The following is a 25,038-nucleotide window of genomic DNA, read 5'->3' on the forward strand; positions in this document are numbered from 1 at the left end:
ACAAGATTTGAATAATTTGTAAATACTTCCATATTTTCGGTTATAAATAAGATCTAGAAAGAATGTATCGGTTTCCCTTTTAGACTGTAATAAATCAAATTTCATACCTACATTTAATTACATTTTGTTCGAGAATCGACCACAATGTAGCGCGGTTCCGCGCGCCGTGCCACGCGCCGCGGTTCCGGAGATGTTGTTTTATGGATAGTCGTGGGTCATGAATAAATTTCCTTTTAGTATTTTCACTCTAAAGGGACGCTGCCGCTTTCGTTCGTGTTTGTAGATCTCGGGAGCCTTGCGAGTTTTCACGATTGTTCGGGTTTATGGATCTCAGTTCCCACTCTTTGGGCACTGTAAAATCTTCGGATGGGGACGGCGGCCCATTACACTCGTGGCCCATCGTAAAAAAATATTTCATAGCCCGGCGCGAAAAGAGGGGCTTCGCGAAACTACGAACGCCTCGTTCGCACCGGACGACTCGCGATAAGAAATATCAGCCCTAATTTAATCTTCGAAAAAGGGATGGTGCAGTAGTGACCAGAAACCGATACTACGGTCGGCTCGTGTTCTTACGAATCTGTTATTGCTATGATGGAAATATTTCTAATTCTGTCTAGAAGTGCAAATGGAAGATAGAAGTAGAAAGTGTAAACGAAATTATTTTACTGGAAAATATGCAAGCGATTTTTGTTTCATTTGTTAATTTAAATTTTATTCAAACGTGCACTTTTGGAAATATGAGAACTTACTTCCTTGGACTACTTTTTAATACCAATCTAAGACACATGGAGGCAATAAATGATTTTATTTAGATACTTTATATGAGAAAAATGATATGTTTTTAATATTTTATAACTGATAAATTGCAACAGGTACTATTCACACTCTGAGCTAGTCTTTTCATAGTTAGTTTTAGTTAGGAAATAAAATATTAGAGATATTACTGAATAATTACAAGGATTAAGAAGTGGAGAAGTTCGTGAGTTTTTTGTTGACTTCATATTAACCATACTTTTGTGGTAAATTTTGAACAGTTGAATATTGTAAACTGAACTCTTTCTTTGGGGCGTACTTGGCTGCCAGTATACTGCCATTTTGATGGATCATTATAGTGTAATTCTATACCTTGCTGCAAGCAAAGTATAACGGTCGCTTTTTAGTCTTATTAGAAAAATGATAGGTTTTCGCCTGGATTCAACTTGATACCGCAACGAATCTTTATTACACGGTAGGTATATTAAACAGCTGGTCAAACTGAAAGTATAATAAAGAGACTAGTTTCGTACTGAAACTCCTAATTTTGTTCTTACAAAAATCATTAACTAATATTGTTATAATGTTAACACTTAAAGCCCCTGCGATTTTGTTGAAAACATTATTTATAGCGCCACAATATTTACAAGATTTATAGAAATATGCACTTTTACAAAATAAAATAAAACAACTCTTGTAAAACACACAATTTCTATTAAACAATATTATATAATCTTTATAAAAAATTTAACTAACCAAAGTTGTAAATTTATGGTAAATTTATAATATATTATGATAAATTTGAAAGTACAAGATTGCATAAAATGCACGCAATACGAAAATGTATATAAAATATTCAAAGTGTAGTACTTCCTCTTTACAATATCGTTTATTGAAAAACTATTTCTATCATAATTTTATTTTCTTAATTGTGTTTTAAAAAATTTGAATTATATAAAGATCTGCAGTATCTAATATAAACATGAATGTTACATTTCAACTTGATACGTAATTTCTTTTATTTCAATAAATTCCTTACAATTTGTTCTGGAAGAACATGTGGCAAATTATTATATCACGTTCTAGGGTAAATTATAAATTATATACTTAGTCCCATCATAACCAGTCAAACAGTTAGCTACAAAAAGAAGATAAACAAGTTAGATGATACAATTTTCTTAGAAAAAACAGAAACAAAAGGAAAGACAAATATTAAAAAACTGATTAATCGTACAATATAAGAATTAATATAAAGTTCAATGAACAAAAGAAAACGCAGAATATTTAATCCAATTTTAAAACCGGTCATCTCATCGGTTCGCGGTGTGGTTATTCTTAAGCCTGTAGATAAAGTCTCAGTAAAATACATCTATATTATATGTAATAGAATATAATGTGTTATACTGAATGATATTGTCGTACTAAACACGTTACACAGCCATCCACGACCAATTACAACTCATTTGAAGGAATATGTGAAGAATATCGGGCGTATTCGAAACCTCTTCGATTGCCACTAAAATTTGATGGGACCTCATACGGATCGGGAAGAAGCAATTTGAAATTCTTCAGCTCGGACGCCAAAGAATTCCTGGACAAAGCAGTGCTTTATTCCATGGGCGAGGAAGGTAAACTCTATTCTCGACGGACGTTTGTTTCTCAGGGACGGCAGGACCGGCTCGCGCTTCGATCGTGATTTTCTACGTGGACATTGAAGTTTTACGGAGCGTGAACAAAATACGTAGGAGAATCCAAATGGAAAGAGGTTTTCATCGGGTAGCGATATTACGGATTCCCCTTGAATCGTGGCGAGTGTTCGGCTGCAGCCGCGCCGGTGAACGGAGATCGACGGCGAAATGAAGAGGAATCGAGGAGTTCATAAGGAAAACGATACAAATTCTAATCTTTTTGAAGCGGCAGAAATGGTTTTCCACTATTGAAATTTGTCGAATAAATTTGTAATGTAAAATTCCGGATGAGTCACCAATTGTAAGATAAATCCTAAAAGACAATAACAGTTTATTAAGACAATCATGACATGGGTTAAGGTAAAAGTGCCAGTAATTGACCTGGTATCAGTAATTGACCAATTTTCAGGAGAAAGTAAAATATGAGGTTTTTAAAAGTAATAATCTTTTGATAAAGCCCCAATAGATATGCTGCAGCATTTATCGACCCGACTCCGAAACACTTTTACCCGAATTGAATTGTTAATTGTAAAAACTAACAATTCAGTTGATTGACGTTAGTTATATGTCTTCAATTTCCAACATGAAATCAAGTTCTTTTCATTTGTATTTGTACGTTTTACTTGTAATTTGTCATAATTGTTGCAAATGAAGGATATTAAAGTAATCACCTTTAGTGTTTTTCGTTTTACCATAAGTGGTCAACTAGTAACTAACGTCTGGTCAATTACTAGTTTTAGAAAATTAGAATTTTCAAAATTATTTATAAAACTCGGATAATATAACTGTGGGGTGCGACGCGTAAGGCCGGATATCGCAAGTATACTCGGACCGTTACGACCAGGTCGCTTGGACCCAGATGATTCGCAGGCTGCCGATGATGGTCTGCAGAATCATGCCCCGTGTTGTCGGAATTAGTATTTAAGATGATTGTAAGACCTTTTTTAACTATAAAACTAGCGTAGAGAGTGTAGTTGCGTAGTTAAGAGGAGCAGGACAGAGTGGACTACGTGGAACAGTGTAGTTTATGAATATAAAGTAATAGATCAGAGTAGACCAGCGTGGAACAGCGTAGTATTACGTAAAATAGATTAAGACACGTAGTTTAATTTAATTCTAATCACTTATAGTCCATTTCAATAAACATACAAATATATCTGTGCTTGTTTTCGCCAAAATCTCTGCTATCCCACACAACTATTTCAAAAAAGTTTGTTTTGTTATATAATGTAAAGAATTCAAACAGCATTTTCACACATAGAATTTCTATACTTAATAAAGGAGCAAGCGTATACTATTATTCATGCGAAAAACTTTTCTTAACTGGTCAACTATTGGTGCTTTTATCTTACACTAGTACTAGTGTCGCAGCAAATGTCTGCCGCCACTGAAACATGCGGCGACGCAAGTGTCCACTCCTAGGTCTCATGAAACCCAGTATCAGTGTTAGGCCCTCCATACACATTGAAGCAAGCTACAACTCCTAGATTTCACGAATCCTGCTACAGCATCAAGCCTCCTATTGGCTACTTCTCCCCTGCAGCACTATTTTGCTCCTACAGTGTCATTTTGGCTGTTTAGTTTGAGAGTTTAGTCGATCAATTCGTTGGATTCTTCTCAGTTTGTTGTGTGACACAAACGTTTAAACAAGGAATTCAAAATGTCCGATAAACTTCCGTTACCCGTATTGTTAGCCTTGATACGGGCAACATTTAGTTTAAAACAGTTCCAGAACCATAATGTCCTATACGATACATTATTCTCATTACCAGAGGAGACGATGGACAAGTTATAAAAGGCAAACGTAAAACTAATTGGGCATTCAATATCAAAATAGTCACTCGAGAAATTAGTTGGAAAATTCAGTATAAATTGATATTGAATATACCGAAGGAACCATAAAATTTTTGTTATGTGGGAGTTTCAGTCTGTAGATATAAAATATCTTCAAATTGTGTAATATTGTCTATTGTCTAACTGAAATATTTAAAACAATGTTCTTTTAAACTAATGTTATTCATTTTTTTGACAAATACTTTTACTAAAATACTATTATTAAAAAATGATTCATAATTAAAAACAATTGTTTACTCCATTTAATCATTCTAATTTTAAAAGGTTAATTAATTTTCGAGTTTTACTAAGGACAACCGTTCCAACGTTTAGACTATTTTTTATAACTTTTACACCATCTTCAAGGTAAATAATTATGCATGTTGGATTCCATTAAAACACAGAATATTGTCGTGTAACCAATTTTTATTGGTAGCTAGGTTCAAAATCGACCAATTTTTATCGCTACCCTTTGCAGGTAAAGAAAGGGACGCACGTTCCAAGTACAGTGCCACTCTCCTGCGGCGGAAAACATTGTTTTGTATAGGTCTCCTCTACTCACGTTTCACTGGAGCTTTGTGCACCAATCATGCCGAGACTCCTGATCCTTGCCTTGACTCTACTTAAGTTCTAGGCGAGCAGCATGTGGTTAAAATGGTTTTACGACATCAGCAATAAAGACAATTTTTCGGAAGCTGTTCGTCTTCTTCTATTCTAAACCGTCTTTTCTTTGCTAACTACTACAGGAGTCTGACTCCAGTATCGATGCCAGTTACCATTGTTGCCGATTCAATGACTCCATCCTGCACACGCGTCAATTTGCATTGTGAAACTATAGAAGTCGCCGCTTGTATCGCTGCATGTTTCAACATGTATGGGGCACTCATAGTCAGTAAAATACTTTTAAAGCTTCAAAAGTGGAAAGGATACACTTTGTTTATAAAAAAATTCCTAAAGTTTACATTCAGTTTAATCGTTTACTCAAGGATCCCCTCTGAAATGCATTTTTCCCGAAACCTTATTTTCTGATGTAGCATGCAGAACATTTCAAGATCTAAATCGTCTTATTAGTAACTTCTTAAGTGCCCGATTGATTTGAAATTTAAAGATTATCTCCAGCAGACTTGCTACTGTCGTATGAATTACCATCTTTGATAAATCTTGAATGCTTCTTAATTCGAACTTGGGAGCGTCGTTAAATTTTGTAATAAAAATTTATTTTAGTTCCCGTGGTGCACGTCATCGACATCAGTTCGGTGGTTTGTATCAGATTAGCAGAAGGGCTGGAATTGTTCATGCGAATAAGACATAAAACATTGTTGAAGAACATACAGCTCACAGAATCTTCTACACGCTTCGCTAATTGCTGCATTCTCACGGTCCGGTCGCTGGGTCCCAAACAATCTTCCTACGCACTGTTTCAGCCACTCCAGATTTTCTGCACGCAGTCACCCTATTTCCCAAATATACTGGCGCCACCTAGTCGCAAGACGACACAGACTACACGCACAGACAATCGACCATTCACGCAAATTTGATCTCGTTTCATTTCATTTTGACGGTGATAGTCGTCTGCTGGATCTTGTCATACGTATTATAATCTATGCTTCAGTTTCAGTTTACTATTCTCCAAACTCTTTACCTTTTCGATAAAAAGATAGTGTGATCTTGCGTAATGGTGTATGCATACGTGTGAAGTTTTACCTCGTGTGAAATTAACTAGTTAATACTGTTAAAAACACAAGTAGGTATATTTTCTTGTTTCATTTTTCTTCAACTATTTATGCGCAATCCATCGTAAACTCACTCATAATCAATTAATTTTTCTATATTGATTACTTACCTGTTACCTTTGTAAAAACACAATCTCAATGAAAACAATATTACTAACAATATCTAATAAACAAATATCAAGATGTAGTCATAAGGAATACTACGTTGCTTGATAGAATCAGAATAAGTAGAATACATTGCTGAACCTACCCTTGGAGAGTCGATTTATATAATACATCCAATGAGGACTGATCAGAATTTATGGGGCAATGAAACACGAAAGGCGCAATACGTTAAAACTACATAGCCGTGAAGCGATAACGAGCGGTGGAATATAATCCTCCGAACAAATCGTAACGCGTTCCAGCGGCCGTTACAGCCACGAAGGAAGCTATCGAGTTACGGGCGCACTTACTTGCTTCAACTTCGACTCTAGCCGGCGGTCACGTGATTTGATCGTCAGATCAGTCGGTCGGTCGGTAGGCAAGCCAGAACCAAATTAGAAAGCGGGCTAATTGCAGGCCGTTTGCACGCCACCGGCAACTGACCGAAATGCTGGAAACAGCCTGGTGCCAAGAGCGAGCTCGCGCTCGAAACCCGGAATCGCTGCTTGCTCCCGATTCACACCACGCGCGCCCTGAAACCAGGTTCCCGGGTTACGTATTGCGGCCGTTCACCGATCCTTCTCTCTCTTTCACCCTCGATCCGCGAGCCCCATCTTTCAATTTACTCCTCCCGGCGTTACCGGATTGTTCATTCTATTCTGTTTCTGAAACTGCTTTTTTTCAACCTGATTAACACCAGAGCTATCGGACGGATTGGATTTCATTTCTATCTCAGAATTTCTATTTCGCAAGTATCTTATTTGAAATTCGATTATTCCGTAATCAAATATGAAAGTGTTCTAAATCGACTTCGATATACTTTATTAATACATAATGAATTAAAATGAAACTTTGAACGTACCTCTCACATAGGTGTTCCAAGTTTTAATGTTCAAAGTTTGACAATATATCCTATGGCACTAAATAAGAAAAAAATGTTATGTAAACATAGGTCACATACAGCTTTATTAAAATATTATAACAAACATACAGAGTGCAAGTAATTTAGGAATAATAACAGACTTGCTGTTATTGCGAACATTGGTTTGAATAGATCAACGTATTTACTATTTGACATTATCATTGCCAGAATTAATTAATACTTCATTTCAAAATGTTTAATGTAAATATTGTTGATCTATACGAGCCAATGTTTACAGTAACAGCAAGTCGGTTACTATTCTTATATTACTTGTTTTCTGTATTTTTGTTATAACTTTTTAATGAGCCTCTGTGACACCCTAGATAATGCAAGAGCAAATACGAGTCAATGCAGGACCGGTGAGCAATGTGTTAACACCAGAGCTACCGGACGGATTGAATTTCATTTCCATTTCAGAATTTCTAGTTTACAAGTGTTTTGTTGGAAATTCGATCTGTGAATTTGTTCGATGCGAATTCGATGTTCAGTGTGAATTTCGTTCGATTGATGATATTATGTTGAACGTTATTTGTGCTTTTTAAATTAATTCTGTTCACGTAAAGAATTAGAAGCAGAGTTGATCTTTAAACAAACTTTAATTAGTTTCTTACAAAATAATCAATAAGGATGAAAATTACAGATAAGAAAACGTCAATTGTAATGGTAATTATATTCAATATTTGTACAAGATAACGAAGACTCCTTTGGGAGAAATTTATTGGTTATAGAAAATACTTTCGTTAATCCTTTAACTATGGTGGGATTGTACTATTGTATAAACAGCTCTTACGCGAATTGTGAGTCACGAATATCAAGATATTATAAACTAAAAACTAAATCAGGTATAATGCTTTCATTGATTTTTACGGAAGAAATTAGAATCAAGGAGACCACTGCAACGGTTTTAGAACCTGAAATGTGGGTTAACGGAAAACCACTGTAGTGGTGTTTCGTTTACAAAGATCACCCAGCGGGAAACCACTATAGTGGCACGTAGTAGCTGAAGGGTTAATGGTAAAGATAATCACGGCGATAACGGTTGTTATGCATAAATAAAGTATTAATACGATATCGAATATGTTTGTTTCTTTATATTCTGCAGATCATCAAAATAAAACAACGATTCGAAGATGTATTCAATCATTTTCATAGGACAATAGAATTTTGTATAGTATTATAAGTTTATTATAAGACTTAGTACAGTTTTCATGACTTCTACATACAAGTAAATATTATATTATTTTATGCGTAGTAAAAATCTAACAATATTTATTACTTCGTTAATATTTTCTTTTAAATCTCATCAATTCTTCTGTTATATTTCTATCTGTAAAAATAGTAGCTAACCTTACAGATCATATTTTCATAGCCATAAACTGTCTTAACATCTTGCCGTACCAATTGTGTCAGATTCATAGCGAAGATTTCGAACATAATATAACAAAAATAAATCTCATTTAATTCTTTCTAACCAAAATTTTAGCCTTTTATTATGTTGGTTAAAAAGTCTTTCACTGTTCAATATGGCGTTTATATTATAATATACTAATAAATATTGCAAACAGATAAACTAAAAGGCAATAAAAGGTTTTCGTATAAAATACGTAACGCACAGTTCAACCAAGTTTAATGTAACGTAGTGAAATCTTCCTTTAAACTTCATTTAAAAATGCGACGAAACTTTTTTGCGCGATCTAATCTTTCCAATTGTGGTTTTTGAAAGCGAACATAGACTTCAAACGAGCGTAGGGTTGTTTTATTTCTGTAGTCACTAGAGTCTATTAATTTATAAACAATAAAACAATTATATCGGACGCAGATGTGAAAGATATCACAGTGGGAGAGGTTCACATACAACGATAAGAAAATTTGATTTCCTTTTATTGTCTTACGTTCCCTGGGGACTCCGAAGTGTTCTAATTCTGTTCTGTGTGTACAGTTGGCATTAGGATAATCACGATTCCGTGGTTTAGCAAGCAACGTTCCTATTCTTCCAACAAATGGTCGTTTCATTTGTCATGAAATACGTGTGTTACATTAGGGACACGTAGAATCAGGGAACGTATACGGACCCTCGCATTTCGCGAGCATGAGCGCGTAGAATTGGATGTTTCCCCGAGGAATTTCGTCGTTTTCGTCCTGTTGCGGCGGATGGGACCGCGTATTACGGAACATGTAGAGCGCTCGTACGTAAATGGGCGAAACGATCTGTCGAACGTAATGTGCTCGGCGAAGAAAAAAAAATGGGTATTTGGGTTACAGAACGCAACCAAATATAAGTGAAATATTTCCCGTTATTTTATCTGGGAAGCGGCTCATGCGAGGAGCCAGAGTGCAAGAAGCATGCAGCCAGTATTTCGGAAACAGCTCGATGTCGGTTATAAAAATATATTGTGTCATCTCATAAATAATATGGTTTTTTTATAATTCTTTCATTTTAAAAATTGAAATAAAGGAACGTTCTTTTAATGTTATCTACAGGTGGATCTGCAAAGTTATGTATAAATTTGTAGATAATCTAAGGGAATGTATTTTAGATTAAAAAGGTTCGTTTATATTAATTTTTAGAGATAGAGGAAATATGAAAAAAAAACACATTGTTTATGGGATGAACCAATACAATGAATACTATAGGTTTCAATTTAAAAATTCAATATTGATATTTGCAAAATTTTTTAAGGATGTCGAGGTTATTTAAATATGTAAGTTAAATAACATTATTAATAAAGTAATATTAATGAAATGAAATTATATAAATAAGCATAATCTATTCTGTTGATATCATACAACATTTGTTCCGAACGTATTTTGCGTATATTTTGTATTTTTCGAGATATTTGACCTGTATACAGGGTGTTCTATTCTAATCTATAAATACGTATTCTAATCTATAATCATTACTTAAAAATGGTCTTAAGTGTAATTTTCCTATGTTGCGAAAGGAGTAATTTTAAGCATAATCTCAAAAAAAATAATGAGAAAAATCTGCCACGAAAAATCAAAACAGAAAAAATTGCGTTTGAGACATTTTTCAAATAACGAATAATTTCAGAAATAATTGCATCTATAGATTAAAATGGAACATCTTATATGAAAATGATTATAGAAAAAACGATCTTGCGAGAAGGGAGAAACTAGAGGAAACGAAGTGAAAATTTCGGAATGATTAAAAAAAATAAATGATGGACAAACGAAACTCTCCACAGAAAGAAAAAGATTCGCGGAAAAGGAAGAAAATATTTCAGGTTGAAACGCGCAGAAAATTGTATGAGTAATATAAACAGAAACCGCGTTGCGCAAAGTTTCAACGGGCGTGAGTAAAGCAAATATAATTGAAAAAACTTTATAAAAGGATTCACGCAACGTTGACAAGAGTAACAAGATTTAATTCGATTGCGACGCGTGAAAGAAATTGAATGAGTGCAGCCAAAGAATTAACGGAATCATATAGAAAGGGATTAAAACGTTTGAGGAATATGAATGTGATTACCGGTAGTATTTAGAAAAATCACTGACTAAAAGTGTAATTATTAATTCAGCGAATAAAAATGTAGGTTTTCGTTCCAGCCAGGAGCTGCGTGCATTGTTCGACAGGGACATTTGTAATACTTTCGTCGTGCGAAATTGAAAACACCTTTTTTTAACAGAAAATCTTGTGATGTTAACCATGCATAATATCAAGGAGGTGTAAAATCCAATTTTACTGCTATATCGTTCCGCGCATACGAACAAAACATACGCAAAGTCTTGAATGACAGCTCAAGTATGACTAAGTGTATTACATTAAAAAAGTTCAACATGACCGTTCGTTGAATGAACGATATAAAATATGCGAAAGTACATCCACCGTTTCATGGTTTATAATCCGAAATGAATGAGTAAAACGCCCGGTCGATACGAATGTAATTTATTTTTCCAGAGATTTTGTCATGCATTAGCGATTGATACATATATACCACTACGAAAGGGCTATCTCAGCGGTATGATGAAATCCTATCTCTTTAAATTTGCGTTTTCATTTTCCAACCTCACTGAATCGTACGTAAGTTAAAATGAACTCTACGTATATTTCTTATTTCTTTCTTCCGTTCTGCGCTCCTTATTCTTCAATCTTTTTCCACGGCTCTGTACTGTTCATAAAAATGCTCGCAAGTGGGCAACATAGTTTACGGTGTTAATATACGATGCTTTGTGTTCCCATTGATTAAATTTTAAATAGTGTCTTATAATATGTGGGTTACCAGATATGAATAAATTCTGCCTGATATTGGCAAAAACAGTTACTTTCCCTGCTAGTTACAGATAATTTATATAGTTGTTCTTCAGTAAAAATGTTCATTGCATTCGTGATTGAAACTGTATGGAAAATATTAACACATCAAAATCAAAGTGTTGGCTAAGATAATCTTACGCGAGCCAAGTGTGGCAGCCAAAACATTAACTTTACCTTTAACGGTACTTTTAATCTCCCAATTAGTAAAGAATATTTCACAAAAACTGACTTCCTTAGAATTTAAAACTTACCACATTAAGACGTGCATAAGCGAAACAACCTTGTTCTTTCGTAAACTAAATATTCCTTCACCAGTATTTACCATCAAAATAACTACCAAGCTTATAAATGTATAAAAATAAAAAATTGAACTCCTTTTTCATTAGAACAAAGCTAGAAGAAACTGCGCACGATTCGCATTTCTCAAGATAAAAGAAATTGCCGTGAAATATCTGGAATGAGCGAAAAAATCTGTTTTATCGGGTCTCTGAGGGGCTCGCGTTTTCCGTAGTCAGGAAAAAGAGACAACGCACATATATAATCTCACAAAGTGACAACCTTGTGCGAAATACGTGGTGGCTATTCGGTTTCCGTCCCCTCTCCCCCCCGTTCACCAGGGACACGCGACCAGCCGCTGCCTTCCACTCAAGGCTGCTCTTTCGAAATACAAGGTATAACGCGTCGAATAATCCGGCAGAACACCAAAACTGATTCATTCTTCCACGTTCGCTCGGAGATGAGATATTGTGCTTGCGGAACGTTCGCCGCGAAAGGAAAAGTTCGCGGTTATCTTCTATGCCGACCGGCGACCCAGTTGCCATTCGGCGGCGTTCGTTGCAGAAACGCCGTTGCATCTTTCCAACGACGCTAATGAAAAGAAAATCGCAGCTACGGCGGAGAGGAAGATACCGATTCGCGATAATGGCCGAGGCACGTTTGCCTGCGACCGCGGGCAAGCCCGGCAACGCGCGTTCGAGTTTTAAAGCTGCTTAAGAAATTCGTTCCCTCCTTTTTCACGAAATTGTCTCGCCAAAATGATACATACGTATCTACTCGAATGTCTTTTCGCTATCTGAGACGAACAACTTTGCCTCTCCTCGGCGTTTTTATCTCCTATTCGTCAGGTTATATGAACCGGAAAGAAGGAAATCGGTTTCCGGGGAAAAACGGGTGGAAGTTGCGACTCGATGCAGAGTGTTTTGTTAACGATCCTCGGTGGACGGGATTATGGAAACGCGGAGACGTGATTCTTCTATCTGCTAGCGGTACCCTGCATTCTGCTTGACGAGATCTCCGATGAATTTGCATTTGATGCTTTTTTTCAATTCTTTGCACTCGCCAGGTGACTCCCTGTCGCCGCTTGATTTGATACGACAAAATTGTGAAGTTTGATGTTTAATAGTAAGATTTGAATGATGCGTCGACGTATGAAATATTGAAATGAAATAGCTTTGTTGATCAGTTTATGTGTGATTTCTTGGTAAGCTAGCTTCGAGAAATGTCGTTTGTGTCTCATCGGGGAATGTGGAATTCTTCTAGTGTTTTTTTCTGTCATTTATAGCTATTTATACAAGTTATTTATGGCTTAGATTGTTAGCTTTTTGTATTAACTTTATTCTAAGCTTTTTTGCCAAAATATATATCATACATATTGTCTGTTAATTGTTTTGTTAATAAAACAATGTACAAAATAATAGGTAACATTTTTTAACTTAAATATTTCAACCTATTTGTAGTTATATAAATATATGTAGTTTTATCTGTCACTTCCATTTAATTGAAATAAACAAATTATTATTAATGAGAATATTATTGTAATTGAGTCTTTTATTTTAGTACTTTTAGTTAAAATTTCTGAAAATACTCGTCCCTTTGCTCCTAAATTAAAACATAGAAAATAATTGTATAATTTTTCAGTTCATTTTTCTTTCCTGTATGTGTTCTTTAATTCCGAATGTAAATTTCAGTGGCCAGTAACATCAAGATGATAGACTGGCTTGTCCAACCTTTGGGAACAGTTTCCCCTTTTACTGTGGCTTCCGGCAGTAAGCCGGGTCCATTGTTTGCTAACTGGCGGTCTGCTAGTATTACTTGTTTGTTTCCGCCAGTGTTTATAAGCGTGTACGATTATTGTCCATTAACAAATCAACTTCCTTTCTAATTGGCTAAAAAATAGAAGGAAAGAGAGAAGTAAGAGAATTTGAACTTTTCAAATTATTAGTAATTATTTAACTGAACCAAGTTATTTATGGCAATGATTCCATTTTTGGTTATTCTAACGAGTTTTCTGGACTTCAATACATTTATTTTTTAAAAAGTTCACTATTTTTAAGTATTAGAGTTTAGTTTCAAATTGCAGTTCACTTTCAGATAGTAAAATCATACTCTCCTATATAACTCTCCTATATTTCGCCATCTTTATTGCAATTCTAATTCCAGCTCATTCAGCACCAGTTTTGGTCATATTGAAAATTAAGTACTATAAAATTTATAAATTATAAATAGTATAAATAAAATAGGTATATAATATGTACAATTCTGTAACATATTCATAGTTTAATAAATTTTTAACACTAAACGCTTAAAGGTAACAATTAACAGACTTTCATATTTATAATATATTTCGTACGTATAAATTTATAATCGAAATATTACAGTAAGAGGGGTATAATGCAAATTAAAAAATGAAGGATCATTATACTTTGTAAGTGCAGATGCATTTTACAGAAGAGAATCGTGTCACGGATTGATGGAATCCATTAAACCGTGCAAAAGTTTCCTTTATAATACTTTTCCTACCTATACCAGCAACAGAACACAATTATAGCTTCACACAATTACTCACTAGAATCACTCTTATAATTGTGAGTGGCATAGTAACTGAAAGAATTCATTCAAAATTTATTATTTCTAAGGCCCAGATACTTCAGGTTCCCTTACTAAGTTTACTACTATTTAATTATTTCATTATGTTTCATCGTAACTACGATCTTCAAACGAAGATGCTTACCAAAGTATTGATCCACTTTATGGAAACTCTCTTAAGAATTTCAATTCATCATTAGAACATGGAGTGTTTCAATAGAACCAAATTAAATTAAACTGCAACTGGTTCAACCATGTAATAAGGAAGTTCAAACATTAATTAAGATATCGTGGAACTTGACTTGTCTTTTGATTAGAAATTAATATATCACGAATCGATCTTCGCGAGTAAAGTACTGCCGCTGTACAATTACGATCGTAATTAAAGGACGAGTTTCCTTTAATTAGCATCCTGCGGACCGTCTCTGTAGCGCATACATGACTGGTCAAGGAAATACTTCACCGAGAATCCTGAATTCAGAGCTATTGGACATTCATGCTCCCATTCATGCAGCAGTTCAGTAGTGTAACTCACAGAGATCTAATATTAGCTTCACTTCTCAGTTTTGTGTAATTAGAAAGCTTAGTGGGTCAAAGGGTTATCTTGAGAACGTGATAAGTTGCAGAATCTATTCAAACGAGATGGTCGCCTCCGAAACTTCTTACCTCCCAAGTTCCTACTTGACGGTTCATATTAGTTTCGATGAAAGTATTGTTACTTCCATTGTTTTTAATATTTTGGTTTAGCAGGTGCATATGAATGCATATAAATGAGAAATAAAATAAAGACTTGAGATACGATTTTCCGCAAATTACTAGTGATTATTAATAACACTTATTTTAAGAATCAATATTAAAAATGATAAAATGCTGAATACACATAACACTGAATATTTCAGATTTAAGAAGTCTCTTTATAGGCAATCGATCGTTAACACTAGATTTATGGACATTTACTGTACAGTTTGTTCTATCGGTTAGGAAGATTGATATTCGTTTATTTAGATTTTAAAAATTTAAGGTTTAAAAGTACACAAGATACATATTTGTGCATCAATCAAAATCGACCCAAACATTTACCAAATAATCTTTATAAAATTCAATATAAGTCAAATTGGCTCGTTCCGTAAATCTAGTGTTAAACGCTGAAATGAAAAGTCTATTAATCGACTATTAGCAAGTAATACGTTAAGAAGGAATTACAAGACCAGAAAGTCCCCTTGAAATTTCCTTGGGTTCGAGTCTCTAAGAGATTTTAATTCAAATCCCCGCTTCTTATCTCCACAAGGAATTAGCTTTCCATTGTATACCAATTCTACTGTTGTTTTGAAGGGTCTCAATTAGTCGGTCCAAGAATTAAGATTATAGTTCGATGCGTTTAACCGCGTTTATCACGAAAACTGCTGACACACTCGGCCCGCTGCTGCCGCCAACACAGCAGGAAGCCTAACCAGGGTGCAGACCCTTCAGATCCACTTCATTCTGTATGCGTACTCCGTTGTTGTTCGACATGGTAATTTGGCACTAGAGACAATACCCTGAAAACGGTGCTTAAAACGGCAATATTCCCACGTTCGCGCTAATTCGAACTGCATTCGGCACGAAGTTTCTCTATTAAATCTTAATACCCTTGTAAATGGAGAAGCCCGTTCCCTTCCGTTAGCACGCGTCAGTTTCTCTGAACTTCCCAGTTCCCCATGACTGTTAACTATGTTAAGTTGTTTCGCCGCGTGTCTTTAAACAGTCTCGAAGTTCGCGCTGCTGGAAGACTCGCGTGGCCTTTTGTCTGCTGAGGAAACGAAACTCGGAATATATTATCGTGTTTCAAAGTCGACGAAACGATGCCCCGGCTGGTCTCTGCAAATTTCATTCCCGGAAAACTCGGGAATTGTTGTAAACAATGGATTCTCCGATATCACTAACCATTCTGTCGTGTTTTTGTCCGAAGTGAAAAGAGTCGGTGGAAACTGAAGGCTGTGAATAATTTTAGAAACCCACATTTTACTGACACCGTAACGAAGTTCTATTCTTCTCACTGTTACGAAGCTTTTTGTATAAACATTTTTCCAATGGAATAGGTGAAATATTTCTCAATATATACATCTATGTATTATGACAATATTATCGTAGCTACAAAAAATTAGAGCCACTAATCTTCATATTGTTCTAGTAATATTCAAACACAATTCACACAGAAATATCTTTGCCAGTCCTGAAGAATGAAAATAGTATAAAATACTTTATTAATGATTTGAATCTTACTATATATCAACAACAATATTACATCTTTATACCATCAAGTACCCACTGTAAACATGTCCTTCAAAATCGGAGTTAAAAAAGAATCTGCCGATTCCGCATGCACCAACTTTCATAAGACTACTTTCTACCCAATGCACGCGAATAAAGTTTTTAAAACCGCCGCAAAGGTAATTCCGGTAGTTCCACTAGTCCGAGTTGAATCCGTTGTTCTAATGCGTGCCTTATTATACAGCAAGAAAAAATATAAGAAGTCTCCTCGATCTGAACCCGCGATCTGAATTCTCGCGGAAAAGCGTCCTCCACTGCGCTTTTCGTATTTCACATCATCCCCGAGTTGTGTTGGAAGAAAAATTTCCCGAACGGAAATTCACTTTTCCTTCGTGGTTGTTCATGAATATGCGACGGCAGTGTAATATAGACAGATCGATCCGAGAAGTCAAATATATCGCGTTAACGTCGCGCGGGACGCATGCCAAACGTCTATGCGTGGGGTACCTACATACCGGCGAAGCCAAGCAGTCCTAAACGCGGCTGAATATTGCATGAACGTCTCGTGCGTCCTCCGAAACTCGCTTCCATTCTACAACGCGTGTATGTATGTAAGTACTGATCGAATGATTCTTGCCGTTCAGACTGTGGATTCTGTGCGGCACGAATCATGTGCACGTACTGCTTCATTGAATCTCGCCGCTGATAACACGCTTGTGTACAGCTCCGGCGGCAAGAATCATACACGGGATACTGCTTCATTGAATCATGCAGCTCGCTGGTATGTGACTAGAACGGTAAAGAATCATACACGCAGCCTCGGAAAGTAAGTCAATGCTTCTGTCAAACTGATTTTGGATGTTGACACGGACTGTAGCCTGATGAGGTGCTCATCGATGATTGGAGCTTCTAGATTATTTGAAAGTAATTATATACTTGTTCTTCAAGTTACGTGGCATTCTTTTTACGCGGGAAATTGTAACAGTATTTACGCGGTGCTTTTTATGCACGATTCGAATTTAGTAATAAAATGTACAGTGGAGTGATTTACGTCCTCACGATTTACATCGTTTTGCAGTTACGTCGTCTCCACGTAACGTAGTCAATTGTTTTCAACCAATATTTCTTGCTCTACGTGTTTAGTTTTAATTGAATAAGTGTGAAAGTTACTTGAGTAAATAATTCGTCGTGCTATAGATTCATTTTATAACGTTTAAGTGGGTAAATAATTTTAGATTATGTAGTTTACAAACAGTTTAAGAACTTACAGAAATATATTTACAGTAAATATCTGTATACAAGTACAATTAATCGAAAATTATGACTATTATTTACGCGTGTGTAATGTCACACGTGTCAGATGTCCTCATCCTTAAATTATGTTGTTAACAAAAGAAATACTATAAATTTAGGAACGAAATTGGAAATAATAAAACTTTTTGATAGTTCAGTAGAAGGTTTTGAAAAGAACTAAAAAGTAAATTCGTCTAGAAGAAGACCATTCAGTAATACGTTCCTGTATTATTCGTGAACATAGTGATCTCTTCGGTTCTTTGCAAACATTCGTTAAATGTATTCTCTTCTATAATTTTTATACATTTAAAAGAAAATGTGTCTTCTGATCTGATAAACACATGTACAAACGTGTATGTTCGCATATATGCGTACATATCTACCCTGTGTACCCCGACTTAGGTCCTTTTCGACTTACGCTGTCCAACCTGGGACCAATTAGGACGTAAGTCCCCGATCTCAATATGGTTTTGTTTTCTGAAATGTCATTATTACTTCCATTGTTGGTTATGTGAAATCAATATGTGAACCACTCACTGGGTCAATTAATTAATTCCACAAAACAAGAAGTAGAGAAAAGTGATGTAATAGTTATATATTGATTTTGAAAATTTCCCTTTAAATGTAAAATTAAACAATCATTGTAGAATGTATTTTACTTTATTATTACAAGTACAGCTTCAATCTAACGAATATGTAAAATATATAAAAAAGTATGTATACCCTTGCAGTAATTTTTATTATTGCAATTTTTACATGGCCAAAAGACTTTTTATTATTTTGTGGCACCAAACCCAGATGGATATTGGGTTTTTTGGTGCTTGGACATTTAAAGTATGTTATAGTGTTCTGGTAAGTTATTTAGGGCAACGAAAAATTTGAGATTTAATGTCGCAATGGATATAAAATTATCTTTAATCATCACTTATTTTTTCGGAATTAGGATTTCGTAATTCTAGAAAAAATAATGAAGAGAATGTACAACTTGTTAAAAAATTATTTACTGCACATGCCTTTAAGGCTGGCATTGAAGTATCGATTTCAGTTTAATAAAAATACTTCACGATAAAATGTGACGGAAATAAACGGTCGTCTACATAAATAGTACTTCGATTTTCATCATCGTCACTATTATCGAGTTTTTAACATTTTAAAGCTAATCCTGATGCATTGCCATCAAGACAATTTTATCCTGTAAACAATTTTATTGATCATACGTATAATTTTTCTTTTATTTTCCCGTTTTTGTTTATATGGTGATGAAATTTGATTATTTTAAGCTATACCTGGAATGTGTATTCAAATGATATGTTTAATATGTTATTATATTTAATTTATATACAAACTGTATAATTATTTTAATGATTAACAATATATTACATACAATATTTCACTCTCTTCATTAATATAATTAGAATAAATTACATTAGTAGCAAAAATTAAATATATAAAATTAAATATATAACTTCATAATAAGCCATATCTAGTAGATATAAATAACGAAGTAAATCGGGCCAATTCTAATTTATACATTGTCCAAGTGATAGTTGCAAAGTTATACATGAATAAGTTGTCGTACCAACCAATGAAATAGTAATTTCTTAAAAGACATTCAGTGAAGAGTGCCGTGTAAAAGTTACAGGTGGTTACCATACTTTATATTCTCTTGTAAATTCTGAACACTTGGAGAAGTTTGTTCTCTCATGCAGTCCGGAAATCTTCCTGAATTCTAAGTTATATAATTATTTCATTACGCTTTGAATGTCACGTTTCCTCGACTTTTCAATCTTTGTCTTAGTAATTTGTAATGTTTGTACAAAGGTTGTAAAAATATTATTTGAATTGACGTTTACTAAGATATTTTTGTAATCAACATTAACTTTTTATACATTTCATTGTTAATAGTGAACAAATTTTTTTTATTTGTTAACTGATTTAAAATGTATCAGACGATACGATAGAAAAATATAGTATCTTTACCGTAAATAGGATAAATGTAATTCAACTTAAAAAAATTAGTTCGAATTTAATACATCTGTAAGGAAATCGTGATTTTATTATTATTATATATTAAAACATTCTTTACAAAGACCTTAACTCAAACCATAATTTCGTATTTTGTGTAAAGAAATTCAATGTTATGCGCATTACTATTTAATTAGTAACACTATTACCTCTTTCAAATATTTATCAAAAAAGATGTTACCTCATTCAAGTATTTGTCAAAACAGGTGTTACCTCTTTCAAATATTTACAAAAAAGATATAGTGCATATAAGAAAACGACATCTCCCCATTCTGTTCTTACACGATGGATATGTTTTGAATAAGAACCACGCCGTACCCTTAAAAAATAGAAATTAGCTTCAAACCTAAAAAATCGGCAAAATAATGTAATAACCTGTATAAATGTTCATATTAAAATTTGAATGATCGTGTTAAATCAAACCAAATTGTCTAAAAAAATTAATTTTTCTTTAATTCGTATTAAATTAAACAAATAAAAATTGTGTTAAAAAGCTTCATGTAAAAACAGAATTATGTATCACTATAAAAATTGTTGCCGTGACAAAATAGTGGTAACGAATACATTAATTTACATTGCACCAACTGCAATTGGCTCGTGTTCCAATTGCATTATCATGACAATTACCACGATTCAAGTCGGCCATGTCAGCTGCAAGTTTCGTAACGCATTTCCATTCGTAAGATAAGCCCTCGAAACGATTTTCAGTGGAAGATGGGAAACTTTTCGGGAAGATACTCCATTTGACTCGCCCGAAGCATAGTTTCGAGGAGTGTGTTTTACGAAGTCGCATCGCTCCGCAAAGAAAACCTTCTCCATTGGTTCCGCCCGTCCAACTACCGCGAGGACTGACAGACTACGGTAACTTTCGATCCATGCACGTGACAATTTTCTACTATTTCCAAAGTAAACAGTTTCTGTACTCATCTCGCCGATAGTCTTGATACCCGGCGAAGCACGGGGGAACGAAGCTTTGGAAAGCAACGCGAGAAAACACGATGTACGCCTGGTCGACGTCGATTGGACAAACGGAGGGCTTTCCGTGGTACGCGGAAATCGCGTTTCGATTCTATCGCTGCTGGTTTGATATTTCATGCAACAGCGAGTGGGTAGGAGAGAAAGTATTTCTTGGATATTTTTCATTGCTTGGTGTAGCTCTAGTTCGCGTTTCATTCTTTATTGTTTGGACATTGTATGAGATCACCGAGTAATGAAGCTTCGATTACGATCTTTGATTCGTTTCGGTACTTTCTTTCTCGTTTTACGTGGTACTTTAATTAGTAATTATACGTGTTTCAGTTTTAACACGTTAAATGTTACCCATGACTAACACTTCTGAATTGCTAGAAAATAATAATATGTAACGTAACTGATGTTGAATGAAAGTGTTTGATAACGTAAGTAAGTTGACAACAGCGTAGTGTAAGAATTATGATCCCAAGTAATTAATAATTGGTCCTATTAATTTTGCTATTTAAAGGGATTAGTATTACGTAAAACACTCAAGCTTTCCGTGGCGCTTAACCTGTTAAATATATTTCACTAGTGATAAGTATTATGTGTTTTCCTTTCTTATGCTTAAAATGTCACCCATTAGTGACTACATATATTTCTAATAGTCTGATTTTTTAATTATAAATTGTTCAGATCTTTTATTCCTCTACAGCAATTAAGTATTTTTCATGGAATCGACATAAAGATGAAAACTAATGTACTTTCTGTTGTCTTTCGTTTTCTCGTTATTATAGATGCTTCAGGCATTCTACAAGAAAATTTATATTTAGCATGATTACACTAAATGTTGGTTAATTTTTAAATCGGAAAAATTGGATATCGATTCCCGTATTGTTGCCTGCCTTGCAAATGGTATTATTCTGCTATGTATCTCGCAACTATAAAATTGAATAATAAATATTGTGAACAATACATTTAATATGAATCGTTTTTAAATGCATGCTTAATAAATGAATGAATTAATCAATTGAACCTTTTCTATGAATAACTGCATAATTCGCTGAATGCTGAATGAACTAACGTAAAGCGAAAAAGTCATAGGAAAGTCCGAATTTAAAGTAACATTTCCACATACTGTCGAATATATTTAATATAAACGAAGTATACGGATAAATATACCCATAAACTTTCGCTTTGCTTTTTTAAGCTGAAAATCTTTCTATGTAAAATCCATAGATAGAATATTAGAGTTAAAAGTATAAAACTTGAAATGTTAAAATATATTAGAGAAAGATATTATATAATAAAATTTCTGCTAAAATTGTGAGAATAGAGAAATTATTTAAAAAGATTGATACATTAAGAATGAATTTTGTATTGAGAAAAAAAAATAATCTTTGCATCGGCCGGGAATCGAACCCGGGCCGCCCGCGTGGCAGGCGAGCATTCTACCACTGAACCACCGATGCTCGTGATATACCTCTTATACTTTCTTATAGTAGCTAAATGAACCTTATATTTTTACTTAAATAATTTACTAAAAATTAATTTTAACTGTAAGTATAATAATTTAATTTTTTCTATTACTTTCTAAATAAAATCCGAAATTTATGTTGTAGCAACATGGAGTTCCATTTTAAATACATACTCTTTTAAAGAGTTAGTGGTAAAATTTATTATTCCTATTCGAGTTGTACGCCAAACTGAAGGATGACGGTGGACGGATGTGTTTGAGTAATATTTATTTCTTAAAATTGTAAATTTAAAATGACAGACAGTAATAGACGATAATAGATTTTTTAGATTGACTCTCAAGTACCTTTATATACTTACTATTTACGTACAAAGCTTTTTTTAAATTTGTTTGGAAAATTTCTTCGTTTATTATTAATAAATTCCTATAATCCGTAGAAGATTTCCACGATATGTTTCGAGAAGTTTCTTTTATGACATAATTCTTATAAAATGAATGTTAATGTATTGGAAAAATTATATTTACATTAACACTTGCTCAAGTATAATTTTATTCACTTATCCTGAAACTTTCCAATTTCTTTCAACGAAATTGTGTTTTGAATTTTTGTTAAATTTCTCTAAATTGAAGGAAACAAAAGAGCTATTGTATGTACAATTTTTGTATCACAGCATTTTATTAAATACGTATAATGTACATAAACTGAATTAGACGGAGTGTATCATCTAATATGTAGTTCGTTAAACTAATGTGATAAGTAGAAAACATTGCCATATAGTTGAAAATTAATTTACTTATTGATGGTTTGAATATTTTCAAAACTTTTCAGTATTTCGCCGCCAAATTAGCAAAAACGTGAATTACACTGCGTGCACGTGTTAAATCAATACCTTAAGTAATCTTTCATTTTTAACCACATCGGTTTATAAATGATGAAATGAACATACCAATTACTCGAATCCCTGATTCGTTCCAAAGTATTCAACTACGTTAATTAATATTAACATCAGTGTTCGAGGATAGTTCCAGTAAATTCTTCTGAAACGGAATATGTGGTCCGTTCGTAAATGTAGGGCAGAAAAGTTTCGCAGGTGGTCGTAAAATTCGTTGTCCCGGGCGTTGTTTGAAACTCATCAAACGCCTAGCCGACAGAAGGACTTGAAATTTTAATACGCCCGGTATTACATTCGCTTCGATGGCCCAATAAATTTTCAGTAAAAGCTCGAACAAACTGGAGTGAAATACTTACATCACCCAGCGTTGAACGATCAACACCCCGTACACGCAATGCGAACCTATCGAAGCTTCGAAATATCATGAACTTTACTAAAGTTATGAAGACGTAACGCTTGCCAGCGACACACATATACGTGTTATATATGTGAGGTATATATCCCGATCTGAAAATTTATAACTCCCTGCATTCCCGTGCATGAAATTTCAAATCATCCCCCATCTTCGGCTGGGACAAAGTGGATCGCTTGTTATTCTGAGAATAGTATTCTCGTCAGTATTCCAATGAATGAAATAATCTTCGATGCCATTATATAACTTCAATAATTAGAATAATTCCAATAATAGTTTCAACATGATAGTCGAGTTGTATTTACAATAATTTTGTAATCGATAGTTTCAAGAATTTTGTAAATAACTACATAACTTACTACATAATTAATTAAATTAATATGTTTAATTGAGGTTATTAAGAGACGTATATTCAAAAGAAAGGTTTAACTACTATCGTATTGTTAAAATTTTAATGAGAAGTAATGAAATCCTGTTATATAAGTAATTTTTAAAAATTTAATTTTTTTAAATGATTGAAATTAGGACAAAGATTTATAGTAAAGGTTAAAATTAATCAACAATAGATTTCTTATTGCAAAATACACCAGTAAGTAAATACATACATATGTTTTATTATTTACATAGAATCATAAGTTTACATTTACAGAATTCGGCAAAAGAAAGTTTATCAGATAAATGATATGAAAAGAACATCATACTGTTACTATATGAAAATATATTTTTGATAAAACTGAATTTTTCATAAAAATATAGATATGTATGTACATATATGTCGTATGAAGTAATAAAAAAAAAAATACTATACATAAAAAAGGAAAAATACATGTTCTGTTTAAAATAATGAAGCAAGTAAGGAACTATGTGAACAAATACAAGTTTAATTATGAATTTCTATGATTATATATCTCATATTTCACACATATCAATATTTTGTGCAATCCTATTTGTCATATTTTTTAATACCATCAATTAAATTTTTGGTGTTAGTAAATTTTTTTATCGTTCTATTCAATAGGAAATGGAGATATTGATTTTAAAGGTTGTGTGCAGCCGATATTCAGTCGGAAGATAAAATTTTTCTAGCACGTTTTTCTGTTCCATGCGATAAATTTTTTATATAAACTGTCGACATTGTCAATAACAGTTATTCTTCCATGAATTTTAACCAAATTCTGAACACATTCTGTTGACAAATAACATCAAATTTTTATTAAATTTTCACTGCATTTAAAAATTATTTGGATATTTTGCTTTTTTCCGTTTTCCTATTGTATATTAATTTGAATTTTGTCACGTCGTTATTATACACAACTTTTTCAAAATAATAGCGGCTCGTTTATAAATTACTTAAAAAATACTCAATAAAACATTTCCATGCATTTTCGTTCACATATCGTTTTATCTTCCTTTCAACCACCCACATTACCAAAATTTTAATCTTCTTCTACGCAGCCCATCAAACACAAAGAAAAAGAAATACCTTTTTAATTTATTGCATCATATTTTTCTCTGTTAATCACACA

General features: G+C 33.7%; 1 protein-coding gene and 1 non-coding gene across 4 annotated transcripts in view; one reads left to right on the forward strand and one right to left on the reverse strand.

The window, feature by feature from the left end:
* LOC116428714 (zwei Ig domain protein zig-8) overlaps positions 1–25,038 on the forward strand; it is a 755,717-nt gene that overhangs the window by 331,574 nt on the left and 399,105 nt on the right. Inside the window, exon 1 of one of the 3 annotated variants that reach the window (XM_076371223.1) lies at positions 17,010–17,072. The exons of the other annotated variants lie outside the window; for them this stretch is intronic. The gene's annotated coding sequence lies outside the window, so the exon portion shown is untranslated. Of the gene's footprint in view, positions 1–17,009; positions 17,073–25,038 lie in introns of those variants that run through there. 3 annotated transcript variants of the gene reach the window in all.
* TRNAG-GCC (transfer RNA glycine (anticodon GCC)) lies at positions 22,132–22,202 on the reverse strand. The gene has a single exon. It is a non-coding gene; the product is annotated as a tRNA-Gly (tRNA).

Source organism: Nomia melanderi, chromosome 10 (assembly GCF_051020985.1).
Source record: "Nomia melanderi isolate GNS246 chromosome 10, iyNomMela1, whole genome shotgun sequence".
Classification (NCBI taxonomy): domain Eukaryota; kingdom Metazoa; phylum Arthropoda; class Insecta; order Hymenoptera; family Halictidae; genus Nomia; species Nomia melanderi.